General features: G+C 43.9%; 1 non-coding gene across 1 annotated transcript; it reads right to left on the reverse strand.

The window, feature by feature from the left end:
- Positions 1–9,132: 9,132 nt before the first annotated feature.
- LOC140275767 (U5 spliceosomal RNA) lies at positions 9,133–9,246 on the reverse strand. The gene has a single exon (XR_011908484.1). It is a non-coding gene; the product is annotated as a U5 spliceosomal RNA (small nuclear RNA).
- Positions 9,247–16,248: the final 7,002 nt, after the last annotated feature.

The following is a 16,248-nucleotide window of genomic DNA, read 5'->3' on the forward strand; positions in this document are numbered from 1 at the left end:
CCAGACTTACAACTCCCGATTAGGGTAGTAGAATTTCTAAGCATCTGCACCCCAAAACTACTATCAAAAATATATAAATTATTGTCTAAGATAGATGACACAATGTCTCTACCGTCCTCAAAATGGGAGGCACATTTATCCATCAGTTCTAGTCATAGCTTCTGGCCACATATATGTTTGAACACCTTCAGAATGACTCAAAATCCTAATTTAGAGCTCATACAATACAAAATTCTTCATAGAACACACTATACAGGACAAAGGATGTTCAGGATGGGTCTAACACACTCAAACATCTGCTCACATTGCACAGATAACACACCTGATGATTATGCACACGCTTTGTGGTTTTGTGCGCCTGTCCAGAGGTTCTGGCTTGAAGTCTGTGCGGACCTATCAACATGACTAAAGTGTAGCATTCCTGCATGCCCCACACTGTGCATACTGGGTGACTTAGACAACATCAATGTGGAATTTAGCTTAGCACACATGATCCTCACAGTGTTATGTATAGCAAAGAAAACTATTCTCATGAACTGGAAAGCGAAGAACAATCTGTGTATTAACCAGTTTAGAAATTTTCTTTTAGATTATATTAGCATGGAAACAATGTCTGCTTCCTCAAAACATCAATTGGCTGAATTTAATTCTCTCTGGTCCCTTCTGATTAGCTTGATCACATAGTGGTGGTGGTGGGTTGCTGTCCCGTCGCTCTGGGCGGTTGGGTGTGTGCTGGGGGGGGCTGTGTGGCTTCGGGCGTCTGGTGGTCTCTCGGGTCGTGGGAAAATACAGCAGCCCTGTATTATTGCTTCCTGTGAAATCAAGATAAAATGTGCACATGCTGGTTACAAATAAGAAAATACAAACAACAAACAGTTTCTTCCATGGTTCACAGCATGTGTATGATCATCTTCATCGCTGGTCTCAGTAAGGATGTTTCAATCTTCGGTGTCAGAGGTTACTAGCACTTAACACACCGTTGGAGTACAGCTTTTACTGCTGACTCTTATCTTTGTCCTTCCGGGCGTGTTGGTTAGGCTGATGTATTTCAGGGTGGAAGTCATCTACTGGTTCTGGTACCTTCTTACAGTGACTGGCATGAATCCAGGTTGCTCTCTCTGCAACTTTAACAGGGTGTGAATGTCCTACCATAATTGCTGAAAAATGTGTTAGAAACGGTAAGAATGCCGGACCATACATCCTCAAAAGCTAGAGAGGTGGTGTTCGGCTGCAAGTAGGTGTGAATGTCTGACTAAAGTTCAAATATATTAACAAAAGCGGGAGGAGAGGTCTTTGGATGAGTGGTTGAGAATTTCCAACCATAATCTATAAAATGCGGTGAAAAAAAAGGTGTGATAGATACCTAAAAGGTGGAGCGGAAGTGTTCGGCTGCAAGAAGGTGTGAATGTTATATATATAGTTGGTGAAAAGCAGGAAAAGAAAGGTCTGAATGCCCAATCTTACATCATCAAAAGCGAGATCAGAGGTGTTTGGCGGCAAGAAAACGGGTAAGGTGTGAATGACCGACTAAATATCAACAAAAGTGGGGGCGGAGGTCTTCGGATGCAAGTGGGTGTGAATATCCCACCATACAAGTATGGTGGAGAGGAAGCTGTGAATGGCCGACCATAGTTTGCAAAAAGCGGGTGAGAAAAGGTGCGAATGTCCAACCATACATGATCAAAACAGGGAGCGGAGGTGTTTGGCTGCGACAAGGTGTGAATGTCCACCCATAATTAATGAAAAGCGGGCAACAAGTAGGTTCGAATGCCCAACCATACATCAACAAAAGCAGGAGTGGATGTGTTTGGCTACAAGAAGGTTTGATTGTCCGAGCATAGTTTGTAAAAAGCGGGTAAGAAAAGGTGCGAATGCCCGACAAAGTATGATCAAAAGAGGGAGTGGAGGTTTTCGGCTACAAGAAGGTTTGAATGTACGACCATAGTTTGTAAAAAGCGGGTAAGAAAAGGTGCGAATGCCCGAACATACACCATCAAAAGAGGGAGCGGAGGTGTTCCGCTGAAAGACGGTGTGAATGTCCGACCATAGTTGGTAAAAAGCGGGTAAGAAAAGGTTCGAATGCCCGAATATATACCATCAAAAGCGGAAGCGGAGGTGTTCGGCTGTAAGAAGTTGTGAACGTCCGACCAAAGTTTGTAAAAAGCAGTTAAGAAAAGGTTTGAATATCCAACCAAACATAATCAAAAGTGGGAGCAGAGCTGTTCGACTGCAAGTAGGTGTGAATGTCCACCCATAATTCCTGAAAAATGGGTAAGAAAAGGTGCGAATGCCCAACCATACATCATCAAAATAAGAAGTGGATGTGTTCTGCTACAAGAAGGTTTGAATGTCCGACCAAAGTTTGTAAAAAGTGGGTAAGAAAATGTTCGAATGCCCGAACATACACCATCAAAAGAGGGAGCGGAGGTGTTCCGCTGTAAGATGCTGCGAATGTCCGACCATAGTTGGTAAAAAGCGGGTAAGAAAAGGTTAAAAAACCCGACTGTACACAATCAATAGCGGAAGCGGAGTTGTTCGGCTACAAGAAGATGTGAAAGTCCACCAATAATTACTGAAAAATGGGTAAGAAAAGGTGTGAATGCCCAACTATACATCATCAAAAGCAGAAGTGGATGTGTTCGGCCACAAGAAGGTTTGAATGTCCGACCATAGTTTGTAAAAGGCGGGTAAGAAAAGGTTTGAATGCCCGTACATACACAATCAAAAGAGGGAGCGGACGTGTTTCGCTGCAAGAAGGTGTGAATGTCCGAGCATAGTTTGTAAAAAGTGGGTAAGAAAAGGTTCGAATGCTAGAACATACACCATCAAAAGAGGGAGCGGAGGTGTTCCGCTGTAAGGTGTGAATGTCCGACCATAGTTGGTAAAAAGCGGGTAAGAAAAGTTCGAATGCCAAAATATACACCATCAAAAGCGGAAGCCGAGGTGTTCGGCTGCAAGTAGGTGTGAATGTCAGATCATAATTTGCAAAAAGCTGATGAGAAAGGTGTGAATGACCGACAATAATTGCTGAAAAATGTGTTAGGAAAGGTAAGAATGCCGGACCATTCATCATCAAAAGCGGGAGAAGAGGTGTTCGGCTGCAAGAAGCTGTGAATGTCCAGCCATAATTACTCAAAAACGGGTACGAAAAGGTAGTATTGCCAGACCATAAATGATCAAAAAAGGGAGCGGAGGTTTTCCGCTGTAAGAAGGTGTGAATATCCGACCATAATTGGTAAAAAGCGGGTAAGAAAAGGTGCGAATGCCCGACAATGTATGATCAAAAGAGGGAACAGAGGTTTTCGGCTGCAAGAAGGTCTAAATGTCCAACCATAATTTGTAAAAACCGGGGAAGAAAAGGCTCGGAAGCCCAACTATACACCATTAAAAGCGGGAGCGGAGGTGTTCAGCTGCAAGAAGGTCTGATTGTCCATCAATAATTGCTAGAAAACATGAAAAAAAAATTTCGAATATCCAACCGCACATGATCATAAGTGGGAGAGGAGGTTTTCAGCTGCAAGAAGGTGTGAATGTCCACCCATAATTCCTCAAAAATGGGTAAAAAAAAAGGTGCGAATGCACAACCATACATCATCAAAAGCAGGACTGGATGTGTTAGGCTACAAGAAGGTTTGAATGTCCGAGCATAGTTTGTAAAAAGCGGGTAAGAAAAGGTTCGAATGCCCGAACATACACCATCAAAAGAGGGAGCGGAGGTGTTCCGCCATAAGAAGGTGTGAATGTCCGACCGTAGTTTGTTAAAATACCCGACTGTACACAATCAATAGCGGGAGCGAATGTGTTCGGCTACAAGAAGGTGTGAATGGCCGACCATTTTTTGTAAATAGCGGGTAAGAAAAGGTGCGAATGCCCGACAATGTATGATCAAAAGAGGGAGCGGAGGTTTTCGGCTAAAAGAAGGTCTGAATGTCCAACCATAATTTGTAATAACCGGGGAAGAAAAGGCTCGAAAGCCCGACTATGCAACATCAAAAGCGGGAGCAGAGGGGTTCAGCTGCAAGAAGGTCTGAATGTCCATCAATAATTGCTAGAAAACAAGAAAGAAAATTTTCGAATATCAAACCGCACATGATCATATGCGGGAGAGGAGGTGTTCAGCTGCAAGAAGGTGTGAATGTCCACCCATAATTCCTGAAAAATGGGTAAAAAAAGGTGCGAATGCCCAACCATACATCATCAAAAGCATGTGTGAATGTCAGATCATAATTTGCAAAAACCTGATGAACACATCAAATTTGGATCAGCAGGTGAAACAGTCCACTCCATTTCTTTCTGACATGTAGCAACAAACTCTCCCACACCTTGTCACTGCCAGTGTGTACGTTTGGCCAAGGAAATGTGAGGGCGAGTACCACAAACATTAAAAAAATCGAAGTGCTCTGGAGTCAATAAAGTAGGCGCACATATTTTTTCACTTCTTCTCATAGTCATTGTCAGGCCCCAAAGATATGTGTGATGTGCAGTGCAAATCAGCAGGTTGCATGAAATCAGAAAGGGGTGAAACTAACGCTTTTGCTTCTTCCACTAGTTGTTGTGAAAAAGGAGAGCTGGGAAGTTTCCACTCATAAGCATATGTAAGTGCAGATGAATCAAACTGCACTGCTGTGAAAACTTTGTCAGGCTGTAACATAACGTTAACACCCTCTGGTGTAGAAGTTAAAATAATGCCTAATTTACACATGAGATCACAGCCCATCAGGTTAATGGGACACAACTCTGATAACAAAAATGAGTGTTTGAAGGAGAGCCCATCTGGAGTGACACACGCAATGGGCGATGTCATTTTCTCCTTCACAACCTGGCCTGATGCAGACATAGAGTAAACGTGGTTTCCACTTAACTTTGGAGGACAATCAAACTCCCCTGACGTCACTACTGATGAACATAAGTTCCTATATTCTGAGAGAAATATCTTTGCTCTAGGACGGAAATAGCATGCAAAACTTTACGACGTGAATCACAGTCGGCAAGCGTTTCTTCACTACACAGAGCAGGAAAAATGTGTGAGTGTGTTTGTGCTATCACCCATTAGTGGAGGCTCCGCTGCCACGTGACGTCCAGAACCTGCCTCCCACCCTCAGTCAGCCTTTTGCCCAATTTCATCACTTTTCAGCTGTGGACACAGCCACAGTAAAAACAAATATTCGGATCATAGCTCTGGCGTGGCCCATTTCGACCTCCTCTCCCACACGTCCACGTCTTCGACTTCGGCCTCGTCCTCTGTTTAAACCAACTGCGTAATACATGGTCATGGCTGCCAAATGCAGCTCCTTTTCACACTTGTCCTATATCTTACGCGTCTCAACTTGGCTCTCAGCATGGCGAGCATATCGGCGAACGTCAGCCAAACGAGGACCCTCACACCATCCCACTTAAATGTTCTTTACTTCAGTGGCAACATCTGGCATGAGGCCTTTAATTATTGCATTGCATGCAATACTCTCCCATGGTCCTGATTCATTACCCAAATCCCTTGGTCTCTGATGACCGCTGTGCTTGCTGACTTCCTCAAGGATGCGGTGTACAAAATCATCAGTCCCTTCACCGGGTTTCTGTTTGCAGGTGTAAATGTGGGACATATTGATTTTGGTTGGAAATTGAGTGGTGATGGCTTGACACAGTGTTTGGATGGCTGCTTCATATTGAGCATTATCATTATGTCCTCGTTCACTGTTGGTAGGTCGCAAATCCAGTTGTAGCATACTGGCCTCTATTTTGCAGAGGTCGGTCAGTTTGAACTTTTTTGCCAATATGCGACGCAATTCAACCCCGGTCGGGCAGAATTGTGCGCAGAAATCTCGCAACTCGTCAGCAAAATGGGGTCCAGAAATCTCTGGATCTGGTAAGCATTGTTATGCTTCCATGATGTCAGTCTCAGTCCAGGGTCGATAAACCAGTAATGGTCCAGTGGGAACTGCAACTTTAACCATAGGCATGGTTTGAATCTGGTTTTGTTTTTTCTCACGTTTAGATCTCTGAAGTCCAGATTGTGGGTAAAGGATTTTTGTCACTTGCGTTAAAAGTTCTTGGGCAGGTACGCTGGAGAACCAAACGTCTTCCTTTTCCTCATCATCAGACCTATGTAACTGATGTTGTGAGAATGATGGAATTTCTTCCCGAGGGAGGATGGAAGAAGTCCCTTCTTCCCGAGAGCCAGAGGCTTGTGGCAGTGCTGGCTGTTGTTGTTGCAGGCGTCGTGGAGGGCAGGAGTCCAGGTCTGGATCCGGCACAGCGAGAGCGCTCAGGGTGGGGTAAAGAGGTGCAGAAGGAGAAAAAGTGTTATCAGTGGAATATGGTGATGGTTTAAAAGAAGATTCAGTCTTAATCAGAGCTGAATTATCTTTTCGTCCACATACTAAATTATTATCATCATTCCGTCATGGCATTCGTTTAACATTTTCCTTTCTTTCTCTTAATACACTTTATTTTTTCCAACATTCTATACCTTTCTTACTTCTTATTTAAACTTAATTTTCTTTTTTTTTTGCTTCATCTCTTTCTCATATTTGCAAAACTTTTCTTCTAATTTTCTTATTTCTAACATACTAAAAGAACCTTCAGGTGGAAAACCTCTGGACCATATTTCTTTTTCATTTCAACATGCTTAGGTCCCCCGGTAGGGTCAAAAGTCTGAGACCTACTGTTTCCCATTCTCAGACTTGGAATGGGGAAATATATTCCTTCACTCAAAGGACGTCTCCAATGAGGACCTTAATCTGTACTCACACTTCTTCGGAGTACTTCACACTTCTTCGGACTGCTTCAAAAGTTTCCCTTACCCATGAAATCTCTGTCTCACTAATGACACAACTGGGAAACCCTCTTTTATTCAAATAAAAACTAAAAAGCAGTCCTATCATCTCAGACTATCATATTTAAAAAATGATCCCAGCGCTGGTATTCAGGAAAAGGACCTGCCAGTCCTCTCTCTCAGAAAAGGCCTTGGAGGTATGAGGCTGGAACAGCTACTTCAGTCCAGGCTGGCCATGCACTGCGGTCCGGTCCAGAGACACCAGTCGAGGGATCCTGTTCGTGACGCCAAAATTGTGGACATAGAAGGGCATGTTGAAGGTGTGAATGTCCGACCATAGTTGGTAAAAAGCGGGTAAGAAAAGGTTAAAATACCCGACTCTACACAATCAATAGCGGGAGCGGAGTTGTTCGGCTAAAAGAAGGTGTGAAAGTCCTACCATGGTTTGTAAAAAGCGGGCAAGAAAAGGTTCGAATGCCAAAATATACACCATCAAAAGCGGAAGCCGAGGTGTTCGGCTGCAAGTAGGTGTGAATGTCAGATCATAATTTGCAAAAAGCTGATGAGAAAGGTGTGAATGATCGACAATAATTGCTGAAAAATGTGTTAGAAAAGGTAAGAATGCCGGACCATTCATCATCAAAAGCGGGAGAAGAGGTGTTCGGCTGTAAGATGGTGCGAATGTCCGACCATAGTTGGTAAAAAGCGGGTAAGAAAAGGTTCGAATGCCCGAATATATACCATCAAAAGCGGAAGCGGAGGTGTTCGGCTGCAAGAAGGTGTGAACGTCCGACCAAAGTTTGTAAAAAGCAGGTAAGAAAAGGTGCAAATGCCCGAACATACACCATCAAAAGAGGGAGCGGAGGTGTTCCGCTGAAAGACGGTGTGAATAGCCGACCATAGTTGGTAAAAAGCGGGTAAGAAAAGGTTCGAATGCCCGAATATATACCATCAAAAGAGGGAGCGGAGGTGTTCCGCTGAAAGACGGTGTGAATGTCCGACCATAGTTGGTAAAAAGCGGGTAAGAAAAGGTTCGAATGCCCGAATATATACCATCAAAAGCGGAAGCGGAGGTGTTCGGCTGCAAGAAGGTGTGAATGTCCGACCAAAGTTTGTAAAAAGCAGTTAAGAAAAGTTTCGAATATCCAACCAAACATAATCAAAAGTGGGAGCAGAGCTGTTCGACTGCAAGTAGGTGTGAATGTCCACCCATAATTCCTGAAAAATGGGTAAGAAAAGGTGCGAATGCCCAACCATACATCATCAAAAGAAGAAGTGGATGTGTTCTGCTACAAGAAGGTTTGAATGTCCGACCATAGTTTGTAAAAAGTGGGTAAGAAAAAGTTTGAATGCCCGAACATACACCATCAAAAGAGGGAGCGGAGGTGTTCCGCTGTAAGATGGTGTGAATGTCCGACCATAATTGGTAAAAAGCGGGTAAGAAAAGGTTAAAATACCCGACTGTACACAATCAATAGCGGGAGCGGAGTTGTTCGGCTACAAGAAGGTGTGAAAGTCCGACCATGGTTTGTAAAACGCGGGTAAGACAAGGTGCGAATGCCCGACAATGTATGATCAAAAGAGGGAGCGGAGGTGTTCGGCTGCAAGGTCTGAATTTCCAACCATAATTTGTAAACACCGTTGAAGAAAAGCCTCGAAAGCCCGACTATACACCATCAAAAGCGGGAGCAGAGGTGTTCAGCTGCAAGAAGGTCTGAATGTCCACCAATAATTACTGAAAAATGGGTAAGAAAAGGTGTGAATGCCCAACTATACATCATAAAAAGCAGAAGTGGATCTGTTCGGCCACAAGAAGGTTTGAATGTCCGACCATAGTTTGTAAAAGGCGGGTAAGAAAAGGTTCGAATGCCCGAACATACACAATCAAAAGAGGGAGCGGAGGTGTTTCGCTGCAAGGTGTGAATGTCCGAGCATAGTTTGTAAAGAGTGGGTAAGAAAAGGTTCGAATGCCAGAACATACACCATCAAAAGAGGGAGCGGAGGTGTTCCGCTGTAAGAAGTTGTGAATGTCCGACCATAGTTGGTAAAACGCGGGTAAGAAAAGGTTAAAATACCCGACTCTACACAATCAATAGCGGGAGCGGAGTTGTTCGGCTAAAAGAAGGTGTGAAAGTCTACTTCGCATTCCGCACCTCCGCCCACCCGCTGCACTGAGCACTCTTCAGCCCTTTTAAATGGTATAACTTTACACTACCGCACGCTCCAGCGAGCACCATTCAAGCAACATCTTTGCACTCCAGCTTCGAACATCGGCACAGTCGCAACAAGTAAGGCGACTCTACTCAGAGAAGTCACTCTGCACAGTAACAAGATTTCTTTTGCACAGACAGAAAGGGCTTCACCCGCAAAGGTAAAGCCTGCCAAAAATAGAAACAACTCACTAGTGCTGCTCTCCACGAAAGTCTTTAGTAAAAGGCGAAAGACTTGTATGTTATGAAGAGAAACCAGAGTACGATTATCCGTCACTGCGGGAGCAGGGCATCAGGCTAGTTGCCATAGCCACCTTCCCCATGGTGAGCGTTGCTTGGTTGAAACGCTTGCCCCTGTGCAATCGACAAGGCAGCAACAAAAACACCACGGGAACACCGTATTGAGGCTTTGTTCTATCCGCTCATTCGGTGTCGCGTTTCTTTCAAGCAATTCTCCCGGTTAGCCCACACTCGGCTCGCTCCCAGAGCCGTGTTAAAGTCTACTTCGCATTCACTCTCTTTTCTCAGCAGACTCTTGGGATTTTATCTATAAAATGAATTCCTTCACTCAAACTATGTTAAAACTGCTTTGTCCTTCATATTTACCATGTCTAGAAAGATTTAAACAAAAAAAAAACAACGTTGTACTTTGCAGTAAAAGAAAGAGCAAATCTAAAGTTTCAGGAATCCGAGAATAAGCTTACTTTCATGAGTTCTTCACGATTTCGGATTTTGCTATAAAATGAATTCCTTCACTCAAACTAAATTAAAACTGCTAAACCGCTAATCTGTTACATGTAAGGCAGATGTCAAATTCACCGAAATAGGATCTAAGGGTATTCGGCCAATCGAGCTGTAGCAGCTTTGGTAAAAGAGTATAAGTTGAAGAGTTTGTGAATAAAGGTGTGCGCACACATAGTGTGCTGTACGAAAATAGGCAGGGAGCAATGCCGGCTGGGGTATATGTTCTTGTATGTTGTCTGACTGTTTGATTTGAATGTGTTGTGTAAGTGTCCTGTTGAATGTTACATGTTTGGGCTTTGACACTTCACTGTGGTTGAAAAGGTTAAAATACCCGATTGTACACAATCAATAGCGGGAGCAGAGTTGTTCCGCTACTAAAAGGTGTGAAAGTCCGACCATGGTTTGTAAAAAGCGGGTAAGAAAAGGTGCGAATGCCCGACAATGTATGATCAAAAGAGGGAGCGGAGGTTTACGGCTGAAACAAGGTCTGAATGTCCATCCATATTTTGTAAAAATCTGGGAAGAAAAGGCTCGAAAGCCCGACTATACACCATCAACAGCTGGAGCGGAGGTGTTCAGCTGCAAGAAGGTCTGAATGTCCATCAATAATTGCTAGAAAACATGGAAGAGAATTTTCGAATATCAAACCGCACATGATCATAAGCGGGAGAGGAGGTGTTCAAATGCAAGAAGGTGTGAATATCCACCCATAATTACTGCAAAATGGGTAAGAAAAGGTACGAATGCCCAACCATACATGATCCTAACAGGGAGCGGAGGTGTTTGGCTGCGACAAGGTGTGTATGTCCACCCATAATTAATGAAAAGCGGGCAACAAGTAGGTTTGAATACCCATCATCAAAAGCAGAAGTGGATGTTTTCGGCTACAAGAAGGTTTGAATGTCTGACCATAGTTTGTAAAAGGCGGGTAAGAAAAGGTTCGAATGCCCGAACATACACCATCAAAGGAGGGAGCGGAGGTTATCGGCTGAAAGAAGGTCTGAATGTCCATCCATAATTTGTAAAAATCGGGGAAGAAAAGGCTCGAAAGCCCGACTATACACCATCAACAGCTGGAGCGGAGGTGTTCAGCTGCAAGAAGGTCTGAATGTCCATCAATAATTGCTAGAAAACATGGAAGAGAATTTTCGAATATCAAACCGCACATGATCATAAGAGGAGAGGAGGTGTTAAAATGCAAAAAGGTGTGAATGTCCACCCATAATTACTGCAAAATGGGTAAGAAAAGGTACGAATGCCCAACCATACATCATCAAAAGCAGGAGTGGATGTGTTCGGCTACAAGAAGGTTTTAATGTCCGACCATAGTTTGTAAAAAGCGGGTAAGAAAAGGTTCGAATGCCCGAACATACACCATCAAAAGAGGGAGCGGAGGTGTTCCACTGTAAGAAGGTGTGAATGTCTGACCATAGTTGGTAAAAAGCGGGTAAGAAAAGGTGAAAATACCCGACTGTACACAATCAATAGCGGGAGCGGAGTTGTTCGGCTACTAAAAGGTGTGAAAGTCCGACCCCGGTTTGTAAAAAGCGGGTAAGAGAAGGTGCGAATGCCCGACAATGTATGATCAAAAGAGGGAGCGGACGTTTTCGGCTGCAAGAAGGTCTGAATGTCCAACAATAATTTTGTAAAAACCGGGGAAGAAAAGGCTCGAAAGCCCGACTATACATCATCAAAAGCGGGAGCGGAGGTGTTCAGCTGCAAGAAGGTCTGAATGTCCATCAATAATTGCTCGAAAACATGAAAGAAAATTTTCGAATATCAAACCACACATCATCATAAGCGGGAGAGGTGTTCAGGTGCAAGAAGGTGTGAATGTCCGACCATAGTTTGTAAAAAATGGGTAAGAAAAGGTGCGAATGCTCAACCATACATCATAAAAAGCAGGTGTGGATGTGTTCGGCTAAAAGAAGGTTTGAATGTCCGACCATAGTTCGTAAAATGCGGGTAAGAAAAGGTTCAAATGCCCGAACATACACCATCAAAAGAGGGAGCGGAGGTGTTCCGCTGTAAGACGGTGTGAATGTCCAACAATAGTTGGTAAAAAGCGGGTAAGAAAACTTTAAAATACCCGACTGTACACAATCAATAGCGGGAGCGGAGTTGTTCGGCTACAAGAAGGTGTGAAAGTCCGACCATTGTTTGTAAAAAGCGGGTAAGAAAAGGTTCGAATGCCCGAATATATACCATCAAAAGCGGAAGCGGAGGTGTTCGGCTGCAAGAAGGTGTGAACGTACGACCAAAGTTTGTAAAAAGCAGTGAAGAAAAGTTTTCGAATATCCAACCAAACATAATCAAAAGCGGGAGCAGAGCTGTTCGACTGCAAGTAGGTGTGAATGTCAGATCATAATTTGCAAAAAGCTGATGAGAAAGGGTGAGAATGCCCGACTATACACCATCAAATGCGGGAGCGGAAGTGTTCGGCTGTGAGTAGGTGTGAATGTCAAACCATAATTGCTGAAAAATGTGTTAGAAAAGACTAGAATGCCGGACCATACATCATCAAAAGCGGGAAAAGTGGTGTTCGGCTGCAAGTAGGTGTGAATGTCCAGCCATAATTACTCACAAACCGGTAAGAAAAGGTAGTATTGCCAGACCATACATTATCAAAACAGGGAGCGGAGGTGGTTCAGCTGCAAGGTGTGAATGTCTGACTAAAGTTTATAAAAAGCGGGTAAGACAAGGTGCGAATGCCTGACAATGTATGATCAAATGAGGGAGCGGAGGTTTTCGGCTGCAAGGTCTGAATGTACAACCATAATTTGTAAAAACCGGGTAAGAAAAGGCTCGAAAGCCCGACTATACATCATCAAAAGCGGGAGCGGAGGTGTTCAGCTGCAAGAAGGTGTGAATGTTCGACTAAAGTTTGTAAAAAGCTGGTAAGACAAGGAGCGATGTCCCGACATTGTATGATCAAAAGCGGGAGCGGAGGTGTCCAGCTGTGAGTAGGTGTGAATGTCCGACCATAATTGCTGAAAAATGTGTTAGAAAAGGTAAGAATACTATACACCATCAAAAGCGGGAGCGGAGGTGTTCGGCTGCAAGTAGGTGTGAATGTTCGACCATAATTTGTAAAAAGCGGGTAAGAAAAGGTTTGAATGCCCGACTATATATTAACAAAAGCAGGAGGAGAGGTCTTCGGATAAGAGTGGGTGAGAATTTCCAACCATAATCAATAAAATGCGGTGAAAAAAAAGGTGTGAATACCCCATAGAACACTAAAAGGTGGAGCAGAAGTGTTCGGCTGCAAGAAGGTGTGACTGTTCGACTATATTTGGTGAAAAGCAGGTGAAGCAAGGTCTGAATGCCCAACCTTACATCATCAAAAACGAGATCAGAGGTGTTTGGCTGCAAGAAGGCCATAGTTTGCCAAAAGCGGGTAAGCTGCGAATGACCGACTAAATATCAACAAAAGTGGGGGCGGAGGTCTTCGGATGCAAGTGGGTGTGAATATCCCACCATACAAGTATGGTGGAGAGGAAGCTGTGAATGGCTGACCATAGTAAAAAGCGGGTGAGAAAAGGTGCGAATGTCCAATCATACATGATCAAAACAGGGAGCGGAGGTGTTTGGCTACGACAAGGTGTGTATGTCCACCCATAATTAATGAAAAGCGGGCAACAAGTAGGTTTGAATACCCATCATCAAAAGCAGGAGTGGATGTGTTCGGCTACAAGAAGCTTTGAATGTCTGACCATGTAAAAAGCGGGTAAGAAAAGGTTCGAGTGCCCGAACATACACCATCAAAAGAGGGAGCGGAGGTGTTCCGCTGTAAGACGGTGTGAATGTCCAACAATAGTTGGTAAAAAGCGGGTAAGAAAAGGTTAAAATACCCGACTGTACACAATCAATAGCGGGAGCGGAGTTGTTCGGCTACAAGAAGGTGTGAAAGTCCGACCATGGTTTGTAAAAAGCGGGTAAGAAAAGGTGCGAATGCCCGACAATGTATGATCAAAAGAGGGAGTGGAGGTTTTCGGCTGCAAGAAGCTCTGAATGTCCAACCATAATTTGTAAAAACCGGGGAAGAAAAGGCTCGAAAGCCCGACTATACACCATCAAAAGTGGGAGCGGAGGTGTTCAGCTTCAAGACGGTTTGAATGTCCATCAATAATTGCTAGAAAACATGAAAGAAAATTTTCGAATATCAAACTGCACATGATCATAAGCAGGAGAGGAGGTGTTCAGCTGCAAGAAGGTGTGAATGTCTACCCATAATTACTGAAAAATGGGTAAGAAAAGGTGCGAATGCTTAACCATACATCATCAAAAGAGGGAGCGGAGGTGTTCCGCTGTAAGACGGTGTGAATGTCCAACCATAGATGGTAAAAAGCGGGTAAGAAAAGGTTAAATTACCCGACTGTACACAATCAAAAGAGGGAGCGGAGATGTTCAGCTACGAGAAGGTGTGAAAGTCCGACCTTGGTTTGTAAAAAGCGGGTAAGAAAAGGTTCGTATGCCCGAATATACACCATCAAAAGCGGAAGCGGAGGTGTTCGGCTGCAAGATATTGTGAACGTCCGACAAAAGTTCGTAAAAAGCAGTTAAGAAAAGGTTCGAATATCTAACCAAACATAAGAATGAGTCTTTTCCGCTGTAGAATGCCCGACTATAGACCATCAAATGCGGGAGCGGAGGTGTTCGGCTCTGAGTAGGTGTGAATGTCCGACCATAATTGCTGAAGAATGTGTTAGAAAAGGTAAGAATGCTGGACCACACATCATCAAAAGCGGTAGAGGTGGTGTTCGGCTGCAAAAAGGTGTGACTGTTCGACTAAAGTTTGTAAAAAGTGGGTAAGACAAGGTGCGAATGCCTGACAATGTATGATCAAAAGCGGGAGCGGAGGTGTTCAGCTGCAAGAAGGTCTACATGTCCATCAATAATTGCTAGAAAACATGAAAGAAACTTTTCGAAAATCAAACCGCACATGATCATAAGCGGGAGAGGAGGTGTTCAGCTGCAAGAAGGTGTGAATGTCCACCCATAATTCCTGAAAAATGGGCAAAAAAAAGGTGTGAATGCCCAACCATACATCATCAAAAGCAGGAGTGGAAGTGTTCGGCTACAAGAAGGTGTGAACGTCCAACCAAAATATGTAAAAAGAAGTTAAGAAAAGGTTCGAATATCCAACCAAACATAATCAAAAGCGGGAGCAGAGCTGTTCGACTGCAAGTAGGTGTGAATGTCAGATCATAATTTGCAAAAAGCTGATGAGAAAGGGTGAGAATGCCCGACTATACATCATCAAATGCGGGAGCGGAGTTGTTCGGCTGTGAGTAGGTGTGAATCTCCGACCATAATTGCTGAAAAATGTGTTAGAAAAGGTAAAAATGCCGGTCCATACATCATCAAAAGCGAGAGAGGTTGTGTTCGGCTGCAAGTAGGTGTGAATGTCCAGCCATAATTACTCACAAACGGGTAAGAAAAGGTAGTATTGCCAGACCATATATGATCAAAACAGGGAGCGGAGGTGGTTCAGCTGCAAGAAGGTTTGAATGTCAAACTAAATTTGAAATATATCAACAAAAGCGGGAGGAGAGGTCTTCGGATGAAAGTGGTTGAAAATTTCCAACCATAATGTATAAAATGCGGTGAAAAAAAAGGTGTGATAGAACACTAAAAGGTGGAGCGGAAGTGTTCGGCTGCAAGAAGGTGTGAATGTCCGACTATATTTGGTGAAAAGCAGGTGAAGCAAGGTCTGAATGCCCAACCTTACATCATCAAAAGCGAGATCAGAGGTGTTTGGCTGCAAGAAGGCCATAGTTTGCCAAAAGCGGGTAAGGTGCGAATGTCCGACAAAATATCAACAAAATTTGGGGCGGAGGTTTTCGGATGCAAGTGGGTGTGAATATCCCACCATACAAGTATGGTGGAGAGGAAGCTGTGAATAGCCGACCATAGTTTGGAAAAAGCGGGTAAGAAAAGGTTTGAATGCCCAAACATACACCATCAAAAGAGGGAGCGGAGGTGTTCCGCTGTACGAAGGTGTGAATGTCCGACCATACTTGGTAAAAAGCGGGTAAGAAAAGGTTAAAATACCCGACTGTACACAATCAATAGCGGGAGCGGATGTGTTCGGCTACATGAAGGTGTGACAGTCCGACCATGGTTTGTAAAAAGCGGGTAAGAAAAGGTGCGAATGTCCGACAATGTATGATCAAAAGAGAGAGCGGAGGTTTTCGGATACACGAAGGTTTGAATGTCCTACCATAGTTTGTAAATAGCGGGTAAGAAAAGGTTCGAATGCCCGACTATACACCATAAAAAGCTGAGCGGAGGTGTTCCGCTGTAAGACGGTGTGAATGTCCGACCATAGTTGGTAAAAAGCGGGTAAGAAAAGGTTAAAATACCCGACTGTACACAATCAATAGTGGGAGCGGAGTTGTTCGGCTACAAGAAGGTGTGAAAGTCCGACCATGGTTTGTAAAAAGCAGTTAAGAAAAGGTTCGAATATCCAACCAAACATAATCAAAAGCGGGAGCAGAGCAGTTCGACTGCAAGTAGGTG

This window comes from Leuresthes tenuis, unplaced genomic scaffold, assembly GCF_036924035.1.
Source record: "Leuresthes tenuis unplaced genomic scaffold, fLeuTen1.0.hap1 SCAF_18, whole genome shotgun sequence".
NCBI classification, from domain to species: Eukaryota; Metazoa; Chordata; class Actinopteri; order Atheriniformes; family Atherinopsidae; genus Leuresthes; species Leuresthes tenuis.